Source organism: Bombus affinis, chromosome 1, assembly GCF_024516045.1.
Source record: "Bombus affinis isolate iyBomAffi1 chromosome 1, iyBomAffi1.2, whole genome shotgun sequence".
Lineage (NCBI taxonomy): Eukaryota > Metazoa > Arthropoda > Insecta > Hymenoptera > Apidae > Bombus > Bombus affinis.
Genome location: NC_066344.1, coordinates 6,846,081 through 6,862,014, shown reverse-complemented (window position 1 = coordinate 6,862,014; position 15,934 = coordinate 6,846,081). Strand labels below are relative to the sequence as shown.

The 15,934-nt window shown below is 35.0% G+C and overlaps 1 protein-coding gene across 5 annotated transcripts in view; it reads left to right on the top strand.

The window, feature by feature from the left end:
• Positions 1 to 15,934, top strand: part of LOC126919558 (uncharacterized) — a 351,910-nt gene that overhangs the window by 128,018 nt on the left and 207,958 nt on the right. Inside the window, exon 2 of one of the 5 annotated variants that reach the window (XM_050728952.1) lies at positions 12,167 to 12,238. The exons of the other annotated variants lie outside the window; for them this stretch is intronic. The gene's annotated coding sequence lies outside the window, so the exon portion shown is untranslated. The remainder of the gene's footprint in view (positions 1 to 12,166; positions 12,239 to 15,934) is intronic. 5 annotated transcript variants of the gene reach the window in all.

Sequence of the window (15,934 nt, the reverse complement as noted above, 5' to 3'; positions counted from 1 at the left end):
GTACTTTGCTATTTACAATAGATTTTTATAAACAAACACCTCTAATCCTCTAACATAAAAATTAATTATAAACAAACAGAATTATAAATTACGTAACATCGTTTTGTAATTTATTATCTAACGCATTGCTGATGATGAAATACAACGTGTTTTCTATTTATCGGCCAAGAATAGTCTTTATATAGCGATATGCAAATGTCAATATTTTGAAGTTTTCTGGCGATTTGTTACGCGAATTAATTTTCCAGGTCAATTAAATAGAGAGAGAGAGAGAGAGAGTCATAAAGAAGGAAACGATATTGCAGATGTTTGTACAAGTATATTTTTCAGAAATACCAACCGGTGAAAATCTGCATATTTGTCTGAATTCATCAAACTGCTGATTCTTATATAAATTTAAATCTGTATGAACGCAACTAAAGCATTGGAACAATAGCGGAGATTTGCTCTACTCTTTAGATATTTCTAATCTTTCCTCTGTTTCACTCTTTATATTACAGTATAAAATATGAGAATAAGGAGCTAGTTTCGAAAACTTTACACATTTTTCCATATTTTATATCGCATATGTATATTTAAATTTCTTATAAACTCATGAAATTCCGCAGTTTAGTCGATTGGTTTTTACAGTTCACAGACTAATAACACGGCTATGATAGAACGATTTTCCAAACGATATTGACGGCGAATGGAATCGTAATAGCGATGAAAGTTCAAAGTGTGAACTTTAACGATGCAATTGTCGTGCAATCGAAAAAATGGAAAGTATTAATTTGAAGATTGACTGGGTAATTTCATGAACAGTTTACGCGATGGTTTGATGTTTCCTCGTGACGAGAATTATTGATTCATCGAAAACATTCAATTACATTCGACAAGTTCTTAAAATAACAGATATTTGTTGAAATTAACAATGAGTTTTAACAATTGACAAACCATAAATAATTTAAAGATACGCCAGGAATCGAAAATTTGGATGTGTAAATAGCTTTTGTATATAATCTGTGATCTACTGTGTTCACTATCGTGTTTTTATTCTAACGAAATAAAGTTGCTCCTTAATAAACGAATAAATCCAACAATGTCCGGAGATTCGCAAACTGTGTTAAAAATAATTCTCGGCAAAGCCCGATCTCTAATCCTCTATTTGATGCATCGCATCCACGAGCGCTTCGTTTTCTTCAACAATTTCGTACGGGCAATAAATCTGTGCATCGCACGTACAGGTCAGGACAAAGTGTTTTCGGTTGGAGGGAGCCGCGTGTTCGGGTCCGGTCGAAGATCGATAATTTTGCACGAATCAGTAGAGGAGCGTTTGCGTTTCGGTGGCCTGTAACCTGCATTTCCGATAGAACGGTTTGCTAGCAAACGATGCATTACACGCCGATGCGGAGCCCCGGATGTTCACTTTGATGTGCTGGCGTGTCACGCGCGCGCGATCCAAGCTGCGTCGATTCACCGATAATCAAAAATGCGTGCTACGAATTTTGTCTCTCTGTCATCGTTTATGTTCGGCGTGTGGACTACAAGAGATAGAGAGAGAGAGAGAGAGAAAGAGAAAGAATGAAAGAGAGAAAAGAAGAAAATCGACGATATCAAAGCGTCGTCGAGATGAAAAGTTAATAAATTACATCGATACGCAGCAGCGAAATTGGGTCAATGATAAATGGGAAGCTGACGAAGGAAGGCGAAGGCTACTATTTCCATTCGTCTGGAATTCTTCCTATTGTCATCGTTGTTATTCTTATATCGCTGTTATCTGGTTGTTGGTTATCGGATTAGTGTCGCTGGATCGTAGTTTTCGCCAGAATTTCTGCGTATTATGATACCTTTCCTTTTTCTGCCGAAGGGTAGCGTGGAAAGTGATAAGAGAGATAAAGTTGTTTCTTTTCTCGTTTTCGAGTAATTTATTGGGAAGAATTGCGAGTCGATTTTGTGTGGTATGTAGAGTGAGGATTTTTTTTATTCGTTCGTGGCAGATTTAGAGATAGAGCACATAGAGCATATAAATATATGCAAAAATATATAAAATGAACGAAATATACTCGCTACTTACGATATTTGAAGTACACGGAAGAAGAAGTGCGATAAGTCATATGTTTCGTCTTGTATAAAAATACGATTTTAAAATTTCACTCGCTTTTGGCTAATTCCATACTGTCTAAACAATTTTCTATTTGATTTAGGAATGAAATAATATGTTATTGCTACTCGTCTATTCTCGAGTATTTTACAAATATTATACAAATTATACAAAACTTCTTAGATTGGCTATTTTTAACAGGTAATGGTATCTTTGCATATAATGGACAAAAATTAACGAATGATAACAAAAATTAAAAACTTATCTCTTTTCGCATAATTGCAATACTCCGGTGATTTTTCACACAAATTTCTATTTAGGCTCTATACGTCCTATCAATGAAGATATGAAATTGTATGAATTTCCGCGACCTACTACTCAGACAGTTTTTGTAGTTGAAATTTTGTTCGTTCTCCAGGGAAGAATTATAATTATAGTTGCAATACGTTGATTCACTTTGAATTGTAGTAATTATAAATGGCTATTTCGGGATCAGTATAATAATATATTAGAATACAATGGTATAGTGAAACGTAAATAGAATTGCATATTATTATGTACATGTAACTTCTAATGTACACATTGTTAGAGAAGGTTAATTTAAACGTAGCTGATTTTACTTTGGAACGCGCTTTTGCAAATCACTCTATCCAATTTTTCATTCTTGGAATATTACCAGTAGATATAAATATTCCGTTCCTTTCTTATATCGGGCTAATTTCTTATGCAAAAACGTAAGTTGATTCAAGCGTGATCAATTCAAGTTGAATGTTTAACATCGTCTTGATTAATACTTTCGTAGGAATTGTTTGAATTTCTTAAGGCTTTAAGGGTATCTTCTTCTTTAATTGCGTGTAAAATAGCACTGTACGATTCTTATCTCGAATACTTGAAGGATAAATACGGATAAACCATGGCTTTAACTCTTTCATTTCTACGACAGTCTTATGATTACATATTCAGAATTACGAAATACGTAGAACGTTACTTTCGTCAGCAGCTAATCGTAGAATTGTAAGTAAATTTTATTCCATGTTTAAACAATCCTGAATATCGATAGAATGTCACGTAATAGGCAAAAATATTACAGATAAAGATAAACGTTAACGCCTTTTTTTACCAAGTTCCCAATTCCCAGATTACACTTCAGAAATCGTAAGTACCAAAGTATCGAAGCGCTCGCGTGTTTTATTTCTCAAGTTTACGCTTTTTCCGCCGTTAGAGAGAGAATTATCGTACAAGTATGTAATAAAACGAATTCCTCTAATTTCTGGCCGGGTAACGTCAGGTTTCCGCGGAACTCTGACAAAAGTGGAATCATATTTTACCATACACGTACGCTGGGAACTAGCCGATTGAACTTGCCGCGATTTTCCTCCAACTTTCCTCTGCGCCAGGCGAAGGAGAACTTTTCTGACAGTAACGTAATTTCGCGAAGAGTAGTCGCTGGAGAACGAGAGAAAGAGTGGAAGGTGAGGATATAGAAGTCGATCTTTCTCTGGGTCGAAGAGAAAGAGGAGAATGGTTGCGAGATTAAATGTGGGATAAAAGGGCAAGACGAAAGAAAAGAAAACGAAGAAAGGACGAGCAGCCGTGGGCTATACACGGCCAATCTTTCGACGATATTTCATCGCGCGTTTGGGATCCAGCGAATTATCGATAAATAAATAAGTCATAAGCAAAAATCGAGGATGATGAGGAACCTGTTAAGATGAAAGATTTGTTGCAAGGCTTTTGATCTTTTTTTTTTCGTAGGGGCATAGCGATTAACGTATTTACCGTGACTTTTCGATTTGAATTTGAGATGGTATCTGAAATGGTTGAAGTGGTAATTTGGGAAATTCGTGGCTTGCCACGTGGATTATGGTAATGATGAGCCGTTTATAGTAGAAGTAAGGACGGTTAAACTCGTGACGAAAGATAGATGAAAAAGTATATCCACGTATAATAAAAGCAGGAAAACGTATATTTGACGGAAAATCTACGGAATCTTGACGAACGACCAATTTTGAGCATTCTGACACTACGAAATTTTATATAAATATTTATGATATTTCTTATGGCTACAATGGATGATGCTATTGTTATGTATTACAATATCCAGGATATTTTTTCGAACTGTAAATGTAATAAATAAATCGAAATATACACGATATTCATCACGTGGCTTCATAACAGAGTCTTTCGTTTTCTGTGGTATAAAGGTCAAAACGAATAAATTAATATATTGGATTATTTAGAAAGTTGATGCAAAATTTTAGATTGTAATAAAAAAATCAGATGTTACTAGTTAATTTATCATGAACAGAAATTTATGATATCTTTAACATTTCTATCAATTTTCGTATAGAAATTATATTGTATTTAATTATTTAGAATTCGTATGTTGATCTTGTCAATCAAGGATTGGATGGAGCGTGGTTTTCTATGATGTTCTTGATTTTCATCGTAAGACAATATTCTTTCTAATTTTTTAAGTGCAATAGCATCAAAGTGTTGCGAACGAAACATATAACATTACCGTTGTTACAAATTTAGAAATCCTTTCGTAAACCTTCATTTCTCAATAATCGATGGTTGAAACAGAATATTCAACGTACGAAATTTCTCTGGCTAATATTTCATCATTTAAGATTCTTTTAATAATTTCACGTTTCATAATAAAAATTCATATTTCAATGAAATTCTATTCTTACTTATATCGACATTCCAAATACCTAATATTACTAAATATTTTCCAACTTGCCACTGTGTATTAATTCGTAACATGGTTAGTTTGGTTCTGACACCAATCAGTGAGAATTATTTCCGGTTAATGATTAGTGGCACGGAAATAGAACAACTTGTTTAAAAATTCATGAAAAATATTCGCTTATATTCTCTTTCGTTCAATCAACTCTGTGACGTCAGCCACGACCTTTGCCTGGCCCGATTCGTTTGTGCATGTAGAACATTTGCACGATGTTCTCGAATCGGGAAGTATGAATTGCATTAGTATAAAGTTATATCTTTGGAGGTAATAGGCTTACTGCGCTGTGATCAATCGCTTCAAGCGTTTGTGTTTCCTTCTTCCGGGTATTGGCCAACTGAGAATATCTCATCGTCAAATAATATCGCTTTTGAGGTAGCGATTCGTGATTTCTCCCGTCGTTTACTAAATTTATCTAATTTTTCATATACTTCGTTGATAATTACCTGTCAATCTTCAGTCCTCTATTTATGGCGATAAACATCGATTTTAAGCGTGAAAAGTTACACACACAAAAAAAGGAAAAAAGGGAAAAGATACAGCAAACTATGATGGAATGGAATGATGCAACTTTTCTTCTAAGGAATATTTTTGCAGAAGTATAGGAGTTTCGGCAAATTTCCTCTTACAAAATTTCCTCCATTCGGTAGTAAACAGTAGCTCGACCCAGATTCTAGGATTACGTTGTGTACATGTATCCGAAAACTGCACTCGTAGCATTCATTTAACGTCAAACACAGTTCCCATCAGCTTCGTCGTTAAACTGCACTTTACGCTATATTATCTGAAGGAACCATTTCCGACGTATTCTTCGACATTACGCTATAAATTTGTAATTTTCTCACTTCGCGTATGGAGAGTATTTCGTATTTCGTACGAGAGAAAGCTTGATCTTTGCTCGGCAAGGAATTTCCAAAAATAAAATTATTGAACCTATGTGAAATTGTAAGGTGTGAATTCGAGAAAAATAAAATACATAATGTTATAGATAATAGATTCCGAAGACTCTAACAGTTTTTTAACACATTTCGGGTCGCATTTATCACCTCCAAAATTTGTACCTTATGACGATTGTTCGAGGTGACAGAAAAGAAAGAAAGAGACTGGTTAATGAAACTTTAAACGATCTATGTTTATGCAACATTTTTCATAGAAAACATCTTAGCAGGACAACAATTGACATTATGTGAGAAACAGCGAATAAACAAGCAGCTGTATTTGGTATTTGTGTTCAGCTTCGACACTTAATATTTGTTTAATAATACGAAGTGATATAAATTAAAAGTAGAAAATATACAAATATATAGAAACAACATAAACAAAAATGTATTAGGATGAGCAAAGACTAAATCAGTCAATTGTTCCGATATCAACGATCAAATGTAAAAGATAATAAATACTCAGGAACAGAGTTGTGAAGGTAACGAATATCTATAACCATAAATTAAAAAAAAAATAGAACTAATGGATTTCAAAGAAACTCTTTTAAAAATTCAAATGGCCAATTATCGCCTATATGTCGCTGCTGAACGCTGTCCGATTTAAAATTCAGAGAACAATGAGGATATTTTTGCGAATTAACAAATCCACCGGTTGAAAATTGATACACGGTTGAAATGATGTACCATGTGCACGATAGTCGCGCATTTTGTGCCGAGTTGTTCGTATAATAGCGATGATGTAATTTTCAGACGCGTATGCATCTCCAATGCAAAGGGATATGGCATCGTATGTGTTGCGAGTGCACGCCCTGCATTGTAAAATGTCGCGTGGAAAAGGATCGTTTGAACGAAAATACGGTTAATAAAGAAGCGGTGTTTCGCCATGTTGGGCGTACAAAAATTCGCAGTAACGCAAATGCTCCTAATGAACAATCATTATGTGTAACAATTTGCAAAAGTGTCGTTTGTGAGCTAAAACACAATTACTGTTCGTTGAACTCGTTAAAAATTATCGCGAGCAATTACTAAGTGTAGCAATTTGTAAAAGAGTCGTTTCAGCTAAAATGTAATTAGTGTTCGTTGACTTCGCTAAATTTTACTATTTAATTACTACGGAAAGATTGCAAAAATAATTATACATATATATATATATAAAAAGGAAACAAAAGAAGCATAGATATAGTAAAGTACACAAAAATATAAGATTCAGCTGGCGTAGTCAGCTGTTTAAAAAATTAATTCGGAATAAGGGAAGATAAAAACGTGAAGAGTATACACCGTAACAAGTAACTTCTTTTTCTCTTATTCAGCGTGTAGAATTTTCTTCTTTTTCTGTTTTTTATTTCATGGTAGCTACTGGAGATTGAATCAACAGGACCAGTAGCAAACTTATCATTTCTATTCGTTCTATGTAAAAATCGCAAGTGTATTAGCGTTTCTATCAACGTAGAAGGGAAAGTGGCTTTCATAATGTAAAATAGGACGTGGGAAATACAGATAGTTCGAAATTTGCATGTCTATATTGACTTGGATCGTTTACCACTTTCGCGTAAATTTACTATTTTGCTCGGGCATCGGTAATTAATGACAATGAACAGAGAATAACGATGCTCGTGGTCGTACTCATCGTTGATTGAAACATTCACGTTGAAATGATCTTCGTGGATTCGCTATTTTCCTATCGAACGAATACGGCGCTAATTTTGTGCATTTCGCGTTACTTCGAATTGAATTCGAACGATTACGTAAATTCTGTTTTAAATTTACTTTTATTCGACGAAGAGATTGCGCATTTTAAAACGAAATATTGACGCGGAAGAAAAGAGAAGAGCGAATGGAATACTTTGTTCAAAATCAATTGTTATAAACGAAAGAGTATGTTCTCTGTATCAATGATATATTATTTTTATTCCATATTTAAAATTGTAATTTAAAACTGTATTTCAATATCGAATTTTCATATTACGTTCTATCAGGCTAGATTTTGTGGATCACAATCGGTATCAGTGTGACTCATAAAGAAAGAGCTGTAGGAGGTGTCCGCCTTCGATTTTGACCTACATCGTAGGACAGTAGAGTACACTTTTCTTTTCTTACGTAGAAAGCATTACGCGTAAATATCGTGTATCTTTAAAAATTCTAATCGACAAAGATACAAACAATCGTCTAACGTAAACTCTTCTATTTCAAACTTCGCTATCGAAGATGTATGAAAGTAATTTTGCCAGATTAGTACAATTTAGCTGAAGAGACTAAATCCAACGGAAATATGAAACTTTAACTCAATACTTTTATTTTATTTTTCCCTTAACAATACCTATACACTTCTTCGTAACAACTATTTTCTTATCAAGCAAAAGACCCGAGTTCTGCTGTATAATAATTAAACGATATAATCGCAGACATCTGCTTTCCAACAGGATCACAAACAAACACTTTAAATCGGCAAAAATCTCATAGAAATGATCAGCAACGCCAAGCCATGTACCGTTTACGTCAGTTGGAGACTCTTCGTCTTTTAATTGCCTCGTTTCCCACTTTTCACCCCGAGGCCATCTAATTATCAGTAATCGAGAATAACATCTGCTCTCTCTTGAAATTCATCCCACCCCGTTCATCATCGCAAACATTCTCAAACTCCAATCACAAAGTTACAACCTTACAAACCGTGCAACCCATTTCGATTTTATAATAAAAGCTGAGAGGGCCATGTTTCCACGTCGCGGAATTCATATCGGCGCTCTCTGCTCCTCGATGGTCCTCGATGTCTAAAAGATTCGGCGTGTCGGGGATAATAAGCGCGCGGGGATCACGTCCGATCGTTAATCCGCGAAATACCAAGTGGATTCGGTCGCAGTTTCGGCGAGTGAAAAAAGCGTAGACGCGTGTCAGCGTCGGAGGCATTGCAGCAACGTTGACTCATTCGGGACCAACGTTGCGTTAACGCAGCATTTCATTTGCAACTCTTCTTTTTCAATCAATTTACGTAATCCAATTCTGTTTTCTGCTTCAAGGATTCGTAGTTAGAGTTGGTGGTTTTTTCGCCACTGTCTATTTCACATAGATTTTACGATTCTATGAAAATTGGAGAAATTGAAATATGGGAAACCTGTACGAAATTGTATTATATTATTGCAAGGTAAAACGTATATCGTGCTTATCTCCATAGCTGGTTTAAGATCTTGATAAGTAATTAAAAAGAAATTGGCGGTCATTTGGCTACTACTTTTCATCATATTCAAGCGTTTGTCGATAAAAATGCATTACAAAGCGCGTACATCACAGAGAATTATTAAGTTTCCTGTATTTTCAAGTCTTTCGATCTTATTCTCGACGCTATACGAAGAAATATATTAACAGTGTTTATTTACAGCATGTTTTTAAAACTATCGCCGATCATTTTCGTCTTCGTATTTGGTTATAATGTGTATGCGCGAGGTTGCATTTCGTACCCCGCTGTTCTTAAACTGTCGTTTAATCTTTTGGCAATTACGGATAAAAAACAAATGTCGACGAACAAATAAGCCAAGGCACGTGAATCTAGAAGAAATAACAATGAAAATAACTTTTACGTATAGCCATGAGAAACATGGCATAAACCAGTCGAACGAAAATTTTGTACAACGTATAATATTTGGTGAATGGATTTACGAGAACTATTTTCATTCATTTTAGTATCATTCACTAGCTTCGATCAAGATCGATATCGTACAGTACGATTTTACAAAACCCACGATCCAAGATCGAAGAAAGAAGAGATTTCGTTTCATCGTTAACTTTTGTCACTACGCTTAAACTTTCGAATTCTACGTCTATCACTTTACGTTCATTATGAAGGCATTTAGTAAACACAAAGTCGGTTTCCTAAATTAAAAAACCATGAACATACAATTTTCTACGATTTTCTCATATTTATAACATCATGATAAACAAACGTCCATACAGCTTCTTGCATAGTAAATATCTTACCCTAAAGTCCGCTTTAGATTCGAAGCTACTCCCACTGACGCTTTAATTTTTACGAAATGTTATGTCCTATCAGCATCGCTGAATACTCCTCGATCTCTGTCGCAAAATATATATTTTAATTTCTTACTTCAGTCATCCTGAGAAATTTAGTAAAACGTGGGTCACCGATGATCAGCGTGGCGGTTCAGGTGTCGATGGGCCAAGAAGTGTGAGCGAGTGGAGGACACAGAATGGCAAGGAAGGGGTAGAAAGGGCGTGAGAGAGAGGAAAAGGGGGGAAGGAGAAAAAAAAATAGTAAGAAAGGAATATCGAGAGGGGGTAGGCTGAAAGGGGGATGCGGGAAGGAGAAGAACGCAGGTGAATGCGAATGGGCAGCGCAGGGTGTGACGCGAATGAATGCGATCCAACGCCATTTTGAAAGGATACCGCCGGTGGACGAGGCGGGAAAAGTGGATTGCAAAAATGTCCAAGGTATGCACTTCACGGCGTCGCGCTCCAATCCGTCGTGGTTTTCGTGACCGCGAGATTCTTCGAGGGTCGACCGATTCGCACCCTTCGGTTTTCGCAATCGTTTTCTTAGTCGCGAGTACTCGCGTCGTACTCTCGTGTTTCGTTGCTGCACGAGGTGATAGGTGAAGGTGTTGATGGTGTTGCGTACGATGACGGTTGATTCCTTGGAAGATCGTGGAAGGCTGTGACGTTAGTTGAATTCGAGGAGAAGGTAAAACGATTAGAACGTTGTTACTCTTTTATTAGAATCAGAAGCAATGAGAGGTCGATAGATTGTTTAGATGGAAGTAAGCAAAGAACGTACGTACACTTGCTCACGGAGGTATTCGAGTATTTATCATAGGGAACTTTCATGTGTAGACACGTTCCATGTGTTATATAAAACAGCTTGAGATTTCATTAGCACTCTGATGAAACACGATTATGACTTGTATGTATGTATTGGTAGAAATTGAGATTTATCGCAAGATATTATCGCAAACGTACATTTAGTAAACAATTAGTGTACAGTATGCATAGCCACGTCTGATGTCTAATAATAAGTGTTAAGGATTTATTGTTATTTATTGATTTATTTATTTATTGCCACGTCGACTTTGTTTTATTCGATATCGAGGATTGTTAATAATGTAATAGATAATTGACTAATTGTCTAAATAGTTTTGCGATTTTTGTAAAGTATATACTTGTATTAAATGTCTCGTAATTTGTATATATATGTTGTAGATTTGTTTCAAACTTTACCAATACAGGTATGATACATGAATTTCATTACACACATAGTGCTTTTCAAAATGTTTCCTATAACATGTGTAATATATTCATGACAGGTATCCACAGGTGTTCAGATACTTTCGTAAGTCCGTATAGATCGTTGTTCTTATAGTTAGTTAATCCTGCGAGAGAAACATAACGAATTACATTACTGTTTCGTTAGAAAATATTAACAACCAACAAACTGTAAAGTTATATACATTTATGCTGACTATAAACACGTAAAAATAGACCAGAGCGTATAAAAACTTAATAAAAATATTTGATATCTCATGGAAGTTTATCTTTTTGAAATCATTATTTGCGCGTTTCACATTTAATAGGTACCAGACTTGCAACGGTATCTTGTTACCCTACTGTTACTTCATCAAAATTTTCTCTACGAAGTAACGTTTTTGATGTGCAGAGTTGGTGATCAACAGAAATTTTATCACTATATGGCGTTATATTTTATGCAAAATTCTTTATACAAAGAAGCTTATACAGTATGAATTACAGTAAAAATTTGGCTTCAGAGAACGATCGAAATAATAATGTAAATATTTCTCTATTTCACATAATATGTAAAATTATGTACGATGTATATACAATGCGTTACATCGCTAAACGTATTCTGCAAACTCACAAAAGAATCGAATTTTAATTTCACTTTACCGAGTCTTCATGAAATATGACCTTGTGTCTTTGCAACAGTCGAACGTCTTATTTTAAGAAAATATTCATATTCTGAGAAACCAAACGACACGAAAGGTAGAACATCGAATCTTCTTGAAAAATAATCTGAACATTAAATCTCGAATTTAATCAATGTATGCAATCTCGTTATCCTCTTGTGTAAAAGTTTACACAAGCCAAATGATATTCAACCTTTCAAGTATTTTTTTTTTTTTTTTTGCAAAACTTCCAAAATAAAAGTGAAATACTATCTTGAACACGTTTGTACGTTCAAGGCAATTATTTACACGTATCGAAAGATCGCACTTCAGGTATCGCCTGATGAATACCCGAGAACCGCGGTCATCAACGAAAGAGAGCTGTAAACGAGATTTATTCAAAGACAGGAACATCAGAATTTGCATTAATCGCGAACTTCGAACTCGATACATTTCCATGAAACATCACGATTGTCGTTTCTTTCAGAATCTACGAACGATCTCGTCACTGCGGCGAACAGCGCGCTCTTAATCCTCTATAATCTACTGTAACATTCAGGTAAAGTTTCCAACGCATACTATACTTGTTTCCAGTTTGATTTGTTGCGTTTTCCTTTTTTTGTTCCTTCTTTTTTTTTCGGAATGCGCCAAGTAGTCGTTAATTTTTTCGAAGCTTGAGATACAGTGTGGACGTTCGCTGTACGATCTTGCGTTTATATTTCTTTCTTCTTCTTTCTTTTTTCCTTTCGCGTGATCACAGAGATTGACGAAGATTTCATTCTGTATGTCTTTTAGTGTGTTTGTCTATATGCAAGTAGCTTTGTTCGCTGCGAAACTAGCTAAGATTCTATTTATTTGCAGCTGTTATTAGCTACAATTTCACTTGTGCTTTTAAGTAGCAGTGAATTGGAATTAGATAGATGTCTAGTGGTAGCGATTGAAACAGATTGTCAGTTAGATTTTGCTAGAAGATATTTCACGTGCGTAGACGAACTTTCTATAACGTAGCGATTAGCTTTTTTAGAAAGTGTTGGTTTCTTTCAGTTCCGTATTATACGAAACGAAGGATTTTTATTGAAATGGCTAGAGCCGATGCGAAAGTGACGCAGGGTTGAAGTGGAGATTTGGTTTTATGATCAGTCTAATACCAGTTTGTTTGTTTTTTTTTTTTTTTTTTAGTCATTTCCTACGATTTCATGTTTCAAGCATTTCGACAGTTGTGACGTTTTTCGTTAGTAACGAAAATTCACGACCTCTGAATTTATTGTAAATCTTTATCAAGTTGCAGCTGTTAATAAGTTATTTTTTGGCAAACAGACCTGAACAAATTTCTATTAGGTACTGTATACTACGAAGTAGACAGATGGTCAATTCACGTATTTGTTCTAAGCGTCTCGAAGATATAGAAACCAAAGTTAAGTTCGAAGGATGTATGAAAGCACATTATTTTCTTTTCGTAAATTATATCAGAAATGTGCTTATTAAAAATATCTACGATTGGGCATTCTTAATTATACACTAGCGCATGATAATTTTGTTCTTCTTTAACATTATTGAACACCATTAAACAAGGGTGTTCTCCCACACATAAAATGTCTTCATCTTCTGAGCTTTCTGCTACAGTTTTGTCCTTAATTTTGGAATTTCTTGTGTTGGAATTAAACCAAATTGCAGGAATGCCCTGTTACGTGTATCTGGAAAATAATGTTAAATTGTAAAATTTATTTATTTTTTTTTTAATAAACAGCTATCGATCCGAATTAAATGAATTTGAAAAGTGCATTAAATCTCGTTGAAACAACGGTGTTTACATTTTTACACGATTTACGTTACTTAATGATGACTTTAACTTTTGGATGTGAAACAAAAATCTAAGTTAGTCCATCGAAGTATTCGTACAGAGTTCGAGCATACTTTTCTAGATTTTTTTAATTAATTGGTGTTTATTGATACATTTCGAAGTAGAATTCATATCATTTTATAAAATTTCAATGCTATTTACGATATTTTTAATGTTATCTTTATTTTCTTCGTGCAACTGCGTCAGGCACTTGCGAGTTATTGCAGTTTCAAATGAAGACGTCAGATAAGGTAGTACCTGATGATCATAAAGTCTTTCCTTCGTGGATATTGCATAAAGATTTTATCATGCGCCTAATTTATGCTCGAAACTTTTCAATTTCGCTGCGTTTAACCGTGTTAACCTCTTAGAATCGGTGCGACTCGAAATTGAAGTTTTAAAATTGATATAATAGTCTGGTAAAAATAGCAGGCCTGTGAAATGGCACGGGCACATGCGAATCTCATTTTTGAGGCGTTCAATAGGAACAAAAATTATCTTTCGCGAAACAGTGCAGTTTTTAGTGAAAATAAAAAAGGTAAGTGCGTACGAGAATCTTGAAAATCTGAATTTTTTAAAATTGGGAAATTTATATTTTTTAATTTTAATGTCACTTACAATTTAAACAGAAGAAGTTTTAATACTATGACTAATAATTCGACCAAGTTGTACGAAAGTCAAAGGTATAATTATGAAGGCAATTCAAATATTAAGATAATTCCAAGAGCATGGAAAGCACACGTTTAGCCTGAAAATCAAATAAACAGACAATTTTGACAATCTCGGGTTGATTGTCCATCTTCTTCCATAGCGTTCGTGTATATTAACAATAATTGTTTTATATTTCCTGTCTTTTCGACCAGTCGCGGAGAGACGCGATCGCGAGGAAGCGCATCAACGGGAGTCGTAAATTCCCGTTACGATTAGACAATCGGCGCCACGAACAGATCGATCCCTTATCACGGTTAGGATAATAGAGGTGGTTTAATGAGTATAACACTTGATTAACAGTTCAGAGATATTATATATTTCCAACAACCTTTTAGAGAAGAACAGCTACGCTGTTGCGCAAGGTATAAGCGAAGTAGTGAATGATCGACGGGTATAAACCCGACAAAGAGACGTTGACTGTTTTAATGTCGATAAATCAGTGATGTCAGGTGACGATGCTGTTGCAAAGGAAAACTCTTGTTCGGTGGTGATCGCTCCACCACTGGTCGCTTGCGGGTGGAATCCTGGGAAACATAGGAAAACCCACGTTTCCCATATTTTTACCTTTTGACTCGAAGATGTTTTATGCCAATTGATGGACTTAATGGTAAATCAAAAAGGCTCGTTTTATGGCAGTTCCTTAGAATTATTGCGGTCCGCTTAATTCAATGTGCACAGCTGGTGGCCGTTTCGAACGTAGAGTCACCAGACGTGACATTTCGTATAAACGTAAAAAATTTCTTAATAATAAAAAAGTCACGATTAGATAAAAAATGATCCACAGCACGTAGTAAGGTCACATTAAATATATACAGCCTGAGATCACAAAAATTTGTTTATACGCCTGAATTGTCTTAATTGTACGTACACGTTAGGTCATGATTACGATGGATGAAATATCCGAAAACTGCAATGTATACATAACAAAAATATCTATCTATATATTTAATTATTATCAACTTATTGAGTTCGTCGGAATAACATTTCTTCCGAATAGCAATCGTTGTCACCGTAGCCTTGTAACTTACCCTACGCACTTAATGTGTATATTAAGTGCATTATATAAAATATATTGAAATTTTATTGGCACTATGACGAGACACGACTACCATAATTATATCCCCAAAATTTGAAACGAATCTGAAGATATATATACGAGTTACTAGCTATTTACTCTTAAATCAGAGCCTGCAATTAATAAAGATTAATATAAAACATGAATGATTATTTTAAACACACAAGAAGTATTAAAAATAGTCTAATTTAATTTGACTTGAAATATACTTGTAATTTCTATGAAGCTACTTGTACTATATATCTTATAGCTTTTCTGTGTGTTCTTCGATGTGTTTCACATCTGACAAATATATCAATGTCATGATTAGATAGCCGAGTCTTATTAGAATACTAATGAAATGTTCAAATGTTTCGTGTAACATACGATAATACATAGCGGGTGTTTCATAACATGCGGGGCCCACTTCAGGGGTGGACAGGAGACACAGACACAGTGAAAAAGAAACACATAATCGTGTGTTCTATTTGACCTCGTTTCGAAGTTATAGCCACCTTCGTATTTCAATGATCCGCGATAGTTTATCTTCGTAGAAGGTGCTCGAAATGGCTATCTTCGGTTTGTATCATTCGTCCGGAATTTTTGAAAGATTGTGAGATCCTTTGACACGACGGCTGCGAGCTTGCATA